Here is an 11,787-nt window from a genome sequence, read left to right on the forward strand (position 1 = left end):
GCGCTGTGTTCGCCTCATGTGCGAACTGCTTGAAGACGCGATGAGAGGCTGGGGCCTGCGAGCTGCCCAAGATGCAGGAAATGGCACGAGGCTCTTGGAAGCCCCCTGCCCCTCGTCGTAGTGGTGGTCTTCGTTCCTTCTTGGCGGCGGAGGCAGCGGGGGAAGACCAACATTGCCCTGAGGCCGATCCTCGTGAGGCTGGTCCCTCCAGGCGCCCTCGTGAGGCTGGCCCTACCAGTGGTCCTTTCGAGGCTGGTCGTGCCACTCCTTACGGTGGTCGCGGCCATCCCAGCGTCCTCCACCTCGGCCACGTCCACAACCGTAGCCACGATTGTTGCGCTCGGGGCAATGACCGAGGCGCCCATCACAGAGGGCCGTGAGCTCCTGGTGGTCGTTGGTGTTGTGGCTGTGCACGTTGTGGAAGACGTAGTACAGACGGCTTCCCTTGGATGACTCAGGGTGATCGCAGCCGTGCTTTATCTCTGGTTCGGCTACAAGCACAGCCGGTCCCTTGCACTTCACGTCCTTGGCCTTGGCCTTCTTGTCTTCTAGGTCTACCTCCGGGAGCTCGAGGAGGGAAAGGCGTGCCTCCTTAGCTGTCGCACACTTGTTCGCCATGTTGAACATCTTCAGAGGTGTGCAGAGGTCTTCATGTAGGGCGAGATCCTCCTTCACCTTGACGTCACGGACGCCATCATTGAACGCTGAGATGATGGCCTCGTCTGACACCTTGGGGATCTTGAGGTGAACGTTGTTGAAGCGCTGGATGTACTTCTGCAGGGTCTCTCCTGGCTGCTGCTTGATGCATCATAGGTCACCCGCGTCCGGCGGGTGGTCGCGTGTGCCCTGGAAGTTGGCGATGAAGCGGTCGCGCATCTCATCCCAAGAGGAGACCGACCCCACAGGGAGGTTCAGGAGCCAAGAGCGTGCACCATCTTGAGGGCCATGGGGAACCAGTTCGCCATGATCTTCTCATCCCCGCTGGCCGCCTTGATGCTCAGTGCGTAGAGCTGCAGGAACTCGGCGGGGTTGGCGGTGTCGTTGTAGCATGGGGGTAGGTTAGGCTTGAACTTGCCCGGCCAAATGACGTTGCACAGCTCCGGGGTGAATGCACGACACCCTGCCGTAGTCATGGGAGCCTGTCGGGGTGGTGGAGCCTGGTCTTGGTGCTCGCGCGCCACCACCATAGGCGGCGCACGGTCTTGACGTGGAGGTGCTGGAATCACACGTGCATCTTCTTGGGTCCGCTGCACCACTTGACAGCTTGCTTCTTCATGCGCAGGCACCTGATGCTGTGGGTCACACCGTGGCACTGCCCACCTCGGCTCGACAATGGCGCCCTAAACTGGAGGTGGAGGAGGCGCCTCGTGAGCCACGTCGCCCGCAGTAGGTGGCTGCTGAGGCAGTGAGCGGGCCAGCGCGGTAGAGTCTCCGGCGGTGCTGGCGAGCTCGGCGATGCATTCGAGCCACTCCTCGTAGAAATCGTCGACTAGGCGGTAGCGCAGGAGCTCCCACGCCATGAGCAGTGCGGCCTGTTCGTTCGCCGGGCCATGATGTGCGTGGGAGGACGAAGCGGCCGGAGTCAGTGATGGAGTGGCGATGCGCCCGTCGCGGCGCACGGAGGGGTGCAGCGATGAAGTTTGCTGCTCATGGCCATCAGGGCCCGTGGCGGTGTTGGCCGCAGACGATGGGGATGGCGAGGATAGCCGTCGCCCACCGGTGCCGTCTGAGAAACACAAGCTGCGACTGTAGCCTGGCACTCAGCACGTGCCCGATGTGCGTCAGCCATGGAAGTGTCGGAGAATTGGTGGATCGATCAACGGAAGAGAAGATCCAACGCACCCCTACCCGGCGCGCCAAATGTTGGATTTCGGGTTCCACAAACCCTTGAGAGGTTCAAACTCTTGGGTGCGTGTGAAGATCTCAACCTACCTAGCCTGCCAACTCATGCTCCTCACAGCCTGGAGAGTCGAGCTCGAAGGGAAAGAGAGACACGACAGTATACCCAGGTTTGGGCCACATTGCGGTGTAAAACCCTACTCCGGCATTGTGGTGGTTTTGCCTCGAGGAGCTGAGGAAGAACTAGTACAGTGATGAACAACCTCAGGAGGCGAGTTCTTGGGCTGAGGAAGAACTAGTAAAGTGATGAACAACCTCAGGGTGGAATGGATTTGATGGATTTCATCCTTCTCTCTTTTTTCCTCCGTCCCCCTCTATGGTGGTGGCTAGGTCCTATTTGTAGTGGCCTTGGTCCTCTTCCCAAATGGAGGCGAGAAGGGATCCCGCAACAGCCAAATTTGAAGGGAGACAACAACTACGACCTATCCTGACTAAAGTGGTCTTCGCGTGCAAAAAGCCTATGGTCGTCATGCTCCGGCGGGCTCGGTGACGACCTTCGTCCTGCCATCCTGGCGGTCTTGGTCTTGTTGCACCAGAATGGATACCTTTGGTTGATTCCTCAGGACTCTGCGCCCGCTGCTTGCCTCCTTTGCACTGAAGAGGCAACTGGTACTCTGCGCCCGCGGGCACCCGCCTGGTCTTGGTCGTCATAGCTCACGTCAGCCGATCCTCGTGAGATGCAGCTTGCATAGAATCTCCGCTCCTTGGGAGCCAGCCTGAGGAGGCCGATCCCCTTGGAGGTCTTGGTGTTGCCCGCCTCGCGAGGCTTGGCCCCTCGCGAGGGTCTTGAGTTGTTGATGCTAAAGCTGGGCCGTACCAGGCCATTGATGGAGCCACGTCATGGGCCGCAGGCAGGCAAGTCTGGGTACCCCCTTATCTAGAACGCCGACAAGGATCACTCGCCTCGGGTTGACAATCCAGGTTAGCTGGCGTTAGTGGTAGCCCCTCAAGTTGGGGGCTATAAGTTTACTAAAGTGCTCATGGATGGATGCAGCAGCATCGATATCCTTTATTATCATACTTTTCACCATATGGATTTAACTGACAAACATCTTAAGTCATCTTCTACAGTCTTTCATAGTGTGGTACATGGTAAATTGGCATACCCAGTTGGTAAGATTGCCTTGGAGATGGCTTTTGGTGATGACCATGATTATAGGGCAGAGACGTTGTAGTTTGAGGTGGTCAAAATTAAGAGCCCTTATCATGCTTTATTTGGACGGTCGGCTTATGCCAAATCTATGCCACGGCCTTGTTATGTGTATCTACAACTTAAGATGCCAGGACATAAAGGTACCATTATGGTTCATGGTAATAGAAAGATTGCTTTGGAATGGGATCAAGGTGATGCAGCTTACGCTGAGTCTTCTTGTGCTACGAAGGAACTTAAGTTTTATAAGGATAATGTTGACTCGACTGACATGATTCCATTGAAGAAGCCAACCATAGAGCAAGACCCTTTGTTGAAGTTTAAATCGGTAGATGATACCAAACATGTTGACTTTGTCACTGGCGACTCAGCTCAATAGTTCATTATCAGTGCTAAGATGGACCCAAAATAGGAAAGCGCGATCATCAAGTTCATCCGTGAGAACCGGGACATCTTTGCATGGAAGCCTTCAGACATGCCAGGTGTTCCAAGAGAACTCATTGAGCACACTCTCAATATTTATCCTAAATTTAAGTCGGTCAAGCAATTCCTTCGTCGTTTTAATGAAGAGAGACGTAAGGCCATTGTTGAAGAGGTGGCCCGGCTCTTGGTGGTCGGGTTCATTATTGAAGTTTTTCACCCTGAGTGGTTGGCTAATCCGGTGCTGGTACTTAAGAAAAATGGCACTTGGCGTATGTGTGTGGATTATACAGACCTCAACAAAGCTTGTCCAACTGATCTATTTGCACTTCCCCATATCGATCCGCTCATAGATGCCAAGGCAGGTTGTGAGCATTTGTGTTTCCTGGATGCATATTTTGGTTATCATCAGATCAAGATGGCAGTCAAAGACTAAGAGAAGACGACTTTTATCACACCGTTTCGAGCTTTCTTCTATGTGTCTATGCCTTTTGGGCTCAAGAGTGCCTAGGCGACTTATTAGCGTTGTGTCAAGAACTGTTTTCATAATCAGATTGGACGTAATGTTCATGCTTATGTGGATGATACTGTTGTGAAGTCTAGGAAGAAGGAGACTCTGTTGGATGATCTGAAAGAGACCTTTGAAAATATCCGGATCTAAAAAATGATGCTTAACCCGGCCAGATGCGTCTTTGGTGTGCCTGCCGGCAAGTGATACGTCCATTTTGCATCATGCTTTTATATTGATATTTATTGCATTATGGGCTGTTATTACACGTTATATCACAATACATATGCCTATTCTCTCTTATTTTATAAGGTTTACATGAATAGGGAGAATGCAGGCAGCTGGAATTCTAGACTGGAAAAGGAGCAAATATTAGAACCTCTTCTACACAACTCCAAAAGTCCTGAAACTTCACGGAGAATCTTTTTGCAATAAATAACAAATATTGGGCGAAGAAAGCACCAGAGGGGGGCCACCTGTGATCCACAAGGGTGGAGGGCGCGCCCTCCGTCGTTGTGGGCCCCCTAGCAGGCCCACGATGCCCATCTTCTACTATATGGTGTGTTCTGACCTAGAAATAAAATAAGAAGGAAGCTTTTGCGACGAAGCGCCGCCATCTCGAGGCAGAACCTGGGCAGAACCAATCTAGGGCTCGGCGGAGCTGTTCTACCAGGGAAACATCCCTCCGGGAGGGGTAAATCATCACCATGGTCATCACCATTGATCCTCTCATCGAGAGGGAGTCAATCTCCACCAACATCTTCACCAGCACCATCTCCTCTCAAACCCTAGGTCGTCTCTTGTATCCGATCTCTGTCTCAAAACCTCAAATTGGTACCCGTGGGTTGCTAGTAGTGTTGATTACTCCTTGTAGTTGATGCTAGTTGGTTTATTCGGTGGAAGATCATATGTTCAGATTCTTAATGATGATTAATACTCCTCTGATTATGAACATGAATATGCTTTGTGGGTAGTTACATTTGTTCCTGAGGACATGGGAGAAGTCTTGTTATAAGTAATCATGTGAATTTGGTATTCGTTCGATATTTTGATGAGATGTATGTTGTCTATCCTCTAGTGGTGTTATGTGAACGTCAACTAGATGACACTTCACCATGATTTGGGCCTAGGGGAAGGCATTGGGAAGTAATAAGTAGATGATGGGTTGCTAGAGTGACAGAATCTTAAACCATAGTTTATGCATTGCTTCGTAAGGGGCTAATTTGGATCCATATGATTCATGCTATGGTTAGGTTTACCTTAATTCTTCTTTCGTAGTTGCAGATGCTTGCGAGAGGGGTTAATCATAAGTTGGAGGCTTGTCCAAGGAAGGGCAGCGCCCAAGCACAGGTCCACCCACATATCAAATTATCAAAGTAAAGAACACGAATCATATGAGCATGATGAAAACTAGCTTGACAGTAATTCCCATGTGTCCTCGGAGCGCTTTGCTTTATATAAGAGTTCGTCCAGGCTTGTCATTTGCTACAAAAAGGATTGGGCCATCTTGTTGCACCTTGTTTACTTTTGTTACTTGTTACCTGTTACGAATTATCTTATCACAAAACTACCTGTTTCCGATATTTTCAGTGCTTGCAGAGAAAACCTTGCTGAAAACCACTTGTCATTTCCTTCTTCTCCTCATTGGGTTCGACACTCTTACTTATCGAAAGGACTAGATAGATCCCCTATACTTGTGGGTCATCAGGACTCTTTTCTAGCGCCGTTTCCGGGAGTGAAGCACCTTTGGTTAGTGGAATTTGGTAAGGAAACATTTACATAGTGTGCTGAAATTTACTGTCACTTGTTACTATGGAAAATAATCCTTTGAGGGGCTTGTTCGGGGTATCTTCATCTCAACCAGAAGAGCAAAGAGTTGCCACTCAACCTGTTGCACATACTGAAAATATTTACTATGAAATTCCTTCAGGTATGATAGGGAAACCGCTAGCTAATCCTTATGCAGGAGATGGAGCATTACATCCTGATATGCACCTAGTATATGTGGATGAAGTTTGTGGATTATTTAAGCTTGTAGGTATGCCCGAGGATGTTTTCAAGAAGAAGGTCTTCCCTTTATCTTTGAAGGGAAAGGCATTGACATTGTATAGGCTATGTGATGATACTAGATCATGGAACTATAACCGATTGAAATTGGAATTCATCAGAAGTTTTATCCTATGCATCTGGTTCATTATGATCAGAATTATATATATATAATTTTTGGCCTCGTGAAGGAGAAAGTATCGCTCAATCTTGGGGGAGGCTGAAGTTAATGTTATATTCATGCCCCAATCATGAGCTCTCAAGAGAAATTATTATTCAAAAATTATATGCTCGGATTTCTCATAATGATCGATCCATGCTCGATACTTCTTATACTGGTTCTTTTATGATGAAGACTATTAAATTCAAATGGGACTTATTGGAAAGAATTAAATGCAACTTTGAAGATTGGGAACTCAGGAAGGTAAGGAGTCAGGTATAAACCTTAAGTTTGATTGTATTAAATCTTTTATGGATACATATGACTTTCGTGATTTTAGCACTAAATATGGACTTCACTCTTAGATATTATCTTCTTTCTGTGAATCATTTTCTACTCATGTTGATCTCCCTAAGGACAAGTGGTTTAAATATCATCCTCCCATTGAAGTGAAAGTAGTAGAACCTATTAAAGTTGAAGAAGAAAATATTACTTATAATGTTGATCCTATTGTTCCTACTACTTATATTGAGAAACCATCTTTTCCTGTTAGAATAAAGGATCATGCTAAAGCTTCAACTGTGGTTCATAAGAGTTATACTAGAACACCTACACCCCCTGAACAAATTAAAGTTGAACCTACTATTTCTATGGTTAAAGAACTCTTGGTTTATAATATTGATGGGCATGTTATATATTTCTGTGATGAAGCTGCCAGGAATGCTAAACCCAATACTAAAGATAAACATAGACCTATTGTGGGCATTCCTGTTGTTTCTGTTAAGAGAAAAATTCACTCTAGGTCACCAAACTTGAGCCAGATGACACATTAGTACCACTACTTCAAAATACACGAACTACGGTCCAAGTACTTGCGCTAGGGGTTCACTTTGGTCCATGTATACGATTTTGTGTACGTATTTGCTGACTTGGCCGAGTCAGCGACCGCCAACTAGCTTTGACCGCCACCTGGTCGTTCCTTCGGTGAATACTAGTCCATCTAAGGGCTTTTTTGCAAAACAGCATGACATGGTCAGACCGAGCGCACACATGGTCGCACCCTGGTCCTCTTCCCGTCGCCGGCCGCTGCCGCCCACGACCACCATCCCGCCGGGGACGGCGTCGTCATTAGCGAGGTGGACCGGCAGGGCCTGCACAGGTCATGAAGGGGGACCTCTCCGACCCCCGCGGCTTCCTCCACTCCTGGAAAGCCACCGACCTCGGCGGCGCCTGCTCGGGCGCGTGGACGGGGATCAAGTGCGTCAACGGCAACGTCGCCACCATCACGCTCCCATGGCACGGGCTGGCAGGCACCCTCTCCGCGCCGTGGCTCGGCCAGCTCACCCGGCTCCGCCGCCTCAGCCTCCACGACAACGCCATCGTCGGGGCCTTCCCGAGCTCGCTCGGCTTCCTCCCCGACCTCCACGGCCTCTACCTCTTCAACAACCGCTTCTCCGGCACCGTCCCTCCGGAGATCGATTGCTGCCTCATGCTGCAGTCCTTCGATGCCAGCAGTAATCTCCTCACCGGTGTCCTCCCAGGTTCGATTGCCAATGTCACGCCCAATATGCGACCCTATCCAAAAGGAACTCGAAGGTCCCACCAAACATAGACCCGCATATTGAAACACTTTTGCAAGGTGGATATCATTACATCAACATTACATAATAGATGGGGATACATACATAAGGCATACAATGCCACATGAATACATCATCACAATACATAAGAGCATCATCCGACTACGGATGAAACACAAATAAAAACTCGAACGACATCCACCCTACTAGCCCAGGCTGCCGACCTGGAACCTATCCCCTGATCGAAGAAGAAGAAGAAGAACTCCAAACAAGCAAGCATCGCTCTCGCGTCATGATCATCGCATAACCTGTACCTGCAACTGTTGTTGTAGTAATCTATGAGCCACGAGGACTCAGCAATCCCATTACCATGGGTATCAAGACTAGCAAAGCTTAATGGGAAAGGAAGGGGTAAAGTGGTGAGGCTGCAGCAGCGACTAAGCATATATGGTGGCTAACATACGCAAATAAGAGCGAGAAGAGAGCAAGCGGAACGGTCGTGAAGCTAGCAATGATCAAGAAGTGATCCTGAACTCCTACTTATGTCAATCATAACCCAGAAACCGTGTTCACTTCCCGGACTCCGCCGAAAAGAGACCATGACGGCTACACACGTGGTTGATGCATTTTAATTCGGATCTGGTGTCAAGTTATCTACAACCGAACATTAACAAATTCCCATCTGCCTATAACCGCAGGCACGGCTTCTGAAAGATTATACCCTGCAGGGGTGTCCCAACTTAGCCCATGACAAGCTCTCGCGATCAACGAAGGATATACCTTCTCCTAGGAAGACCCGATCAGACTCGGAATCCCGGTTTACAAGACATTTCGACAATGGTAAAACAAGACCAGCAAAGCCGCCCGATGCGCCGACAATCCCGATAGGAGCTGCACATATCTCGTTCTCAGGGCAACACCGGATGAGCAATCCGTACAACTAAAACCAGACCTCAAGTTTCCCCGAGGGGACGCTGCAAAGGGCTCTAGTTCGGACCAACACTTAGACAAGCACTGGCCTGGGGGGGCTATAATAAAGATGATCCTTGGGTTAATTACTCCCAAGGGAAATGTAGGTGGAGGTGAGGCAAATGGTAAAACCAATGTTGGGCCTTGCTGGAGGAGTTTTATTCAAAGCGAACTGTCAAGGGGGTCCATAAATCACCCAACCGCGTTAGGAATGCAGAATCCGGGAACATAACACCGGTATGGCGGAAACTAGAGCGACAAGAGTGGAACAAAACACCAGGCATAAGGCCGAGCCTTCCACCCTTTACCAAATATATAGATGCATTAATTAAATAAGAGATATTGTGATATCCCAACATAATCCTGTCCACCATGGACCAATCTTCAACTTCACCTGCAACTAGCAATGCTATAAGAGGGGCTGAGCAAAACGGTAACATAGCCGAGCAATGGTTTGCTAGGAAGGGTGTCAAAGGTTAGAGGTTCATGGCAATTTGGGAGGCTTGATAAACAGGCGATAGGTAGCGCAGCAAAGCGATAGAACGAAGCAACTAGCATAGCAATGATAGTAGTGAGATCCAGGGTAGCGGTCATCTTGCCTAAAATCCCGCAAGGAAGAAGAACGAGTCCATGAAGAAGACGAACGGATGAAGCCAAACCAAGCGTAGACGAACGAATCGTCACGACCGCAACGAAACAGGAACTATCGAGAAGAAGCACACAACATAGTGAACACACCACACATGAACAAGGCATGATGCTCAACCAAGTATGATGCAAAACAAGACTACATGAAGCTACTCAAGGCAAGAGATGATGCAAACAAGAGCAACACATCAAGGCAAGTTTAAATGAGGCCAGGAACAACATATAACAATTCCGGTAAGTCCTCATTTGCAAATTTCGAAGTTGGTCTAGATATGAATAAACCTTATGTTTAAGTTGTTAAACATCAAGTTAAGATGCACCAAGATGATCTACACGAGATTCTAGTCAAGTTACATATAAAGTTCATTAGATTTAGAGCTACGGCCTAGAAGATATGAGCAACACAAGTTAAACATGGCATTGATGCAAAATGCATACAAACAACAAGAAAGCACCTCAAAACATGGATGCAACATGATAATATGAAACTATATGTAAAATCAAGCAAGTTTCATATAGAGCACACCCAAAACGGAGCAACGGTTCAACACACACACATGAAACAAGTTATAGCAACAATTTGTCCAAAACAGCAACTAGGCATATTGCAAGCACCAAAACAACATGTTACAGCACCCCAACATAATAACAAAAGACATGGGCATGATGTACAGGTAAAGCATAATAAAACATGAACACTGAGCTATCTCCAGAAATCACTAGAACATGCTCAAACACACATGGAAAGATTGCAAATAATAATAGTTTCAGACTTTGCAGAAAATAACATCAGGTTGCAATGCTTAGAGCTATCAAACAAAATGTTACAAGAACTTATCATGGCAAACAAAGGCACGGCATGAATCTACTAAATGCATAGAACAAAAGTCCCTTACTGACCAAGGGACAAAAAGGATCAGAAGATATGATGGCACCCATGTAAACATAGCGAGTTATATGACAGATGCAAACATGGCAGGAACAACGATAAGTAGGCATGTTGGTGAGCTTGTACAGATCACCACAGAGCAATACATGGCATGGCAAGGCAACCAACAGTAAGAAGACATGTTTATGAAGCTAAGCATGGCAAGAGCAAGTCCATAGGATGCATGGATCACTAACAACAATCATGTCAACAACTGAACTTAATGTTAACAGGCTGACAACAACATTATTTAGCAAATTTGGAGCAAGATTACAACAATCTACAGCAAGCCATAAATGCAACCAGGGACATGGATGGATATAGCATGACATGTATAACAAAAGACCCTTAGTGAACATCTCCAGATTATGCATAGAATGACTTGTAGCAGCAGGTTTACATAGCATCACGAAATAACAGATTCAGCCTAGCAAAACAGTAACAGCAAGTACCCTACTTAACAAGCTTGATTCACTCACCACAAGTCATTGATGACAAGATAAGCATAGCATCATCAATAAGACATGTTTATGAAACAAACCAAGGCAAGAACAAGTTCATAGCATGCAAGGATCAACTACAACAACCTTGGCAAAATTGAATATGTAAACAATCTGCCAGGAAACATTTTGTAGCAAAAGTAGAGCATGAAAATGACATGCTAGACTACTCCATAATTGCAAACAGGGGCATGAATAGATATAGAATAACCATATGTTCAAAACATCCTTACTGAAGTATCTCAAAATATGCTTAGATCTCTCTGTAGCATCAAGTTTACATGGCATCAAAATAACAGCAGAACAGGGACTAAAATCACAAAACATCATGAGGCCTAATTTGCATGCTTGTGCTAGTCACCACATTGATCAAAAAAATACATGGTAAGCACCTATGTAAATATGGCATGTTATAGTTCAAAACGCATGTAGACATCAACCTCATAAGATGCACACATCAAACATGGCAAAAATGACAAAAGAGCATGTTCTGTTAACAGACAGCAGACAACATCATATAGCACTCTTGCAATGATGATTCAGGCATCAAGATGAGCTCAAATGAACATGATGCAATGGAATGAAATGAAGTACTTGTTGAGGCAAAAAATTTGACATATTGCACGCACAAAACGGAGTAGTAGGCATGGAGATATGATGCGATGAACATGGCATGATAATGTCAAAATATTTCCGGACTTGGTGGAATTTTATACCGACGAAAACGGGACGACGAGATCCGGGACGGGGCACGGGCGTTTGGATCGGGGACTGGTGGATCTGGTCCATCCTCTCTGGATCCAACCGGAGAGGAACTCCGGCGAGCTACGGCGGTGCTCCGGCGACGACGAGGGGGCGCGGGGACGTGGGATCCGCGGAGGAGGCGAGGGGACGGCGCGGGGACGCGGTGGAGGCGCGGATCTGGCCTGCGGTGACCAGATCCCGCGGCGGCGGCGGCGCATCTGGCAGGCGCGGACCG

General features: G+C 47.5%; 1 pseudogene; it reads left to right on the top strand.

The window, feature by feature from the left end:
• The first annotated feature begins 348 nt into the window (after window positions 1-348).
• Window positions 349-11,787, top strand: part of LOC123067639 (probable leucine-rich repeat receptor-like protein kinase IMK3) — a 26,250-nt pseudogene continuing 14,811 nt past the window's right edge.

The sequence above is a fragment of the Triticum aestivum genome, chromosome 3B, assembly GCF_018294505.1.
Source record: "Triticum aestivum cultivar Chinese Spring chromosome 3B, IWGSC CS RefSeq v2.1, whole genome shotgun sequence".
NCBI lineage: Eukaryota > Viridiplantae > Streptophyta > Magnoliopsida > Poales > Poaceae > Triticum > Triticum aestivum.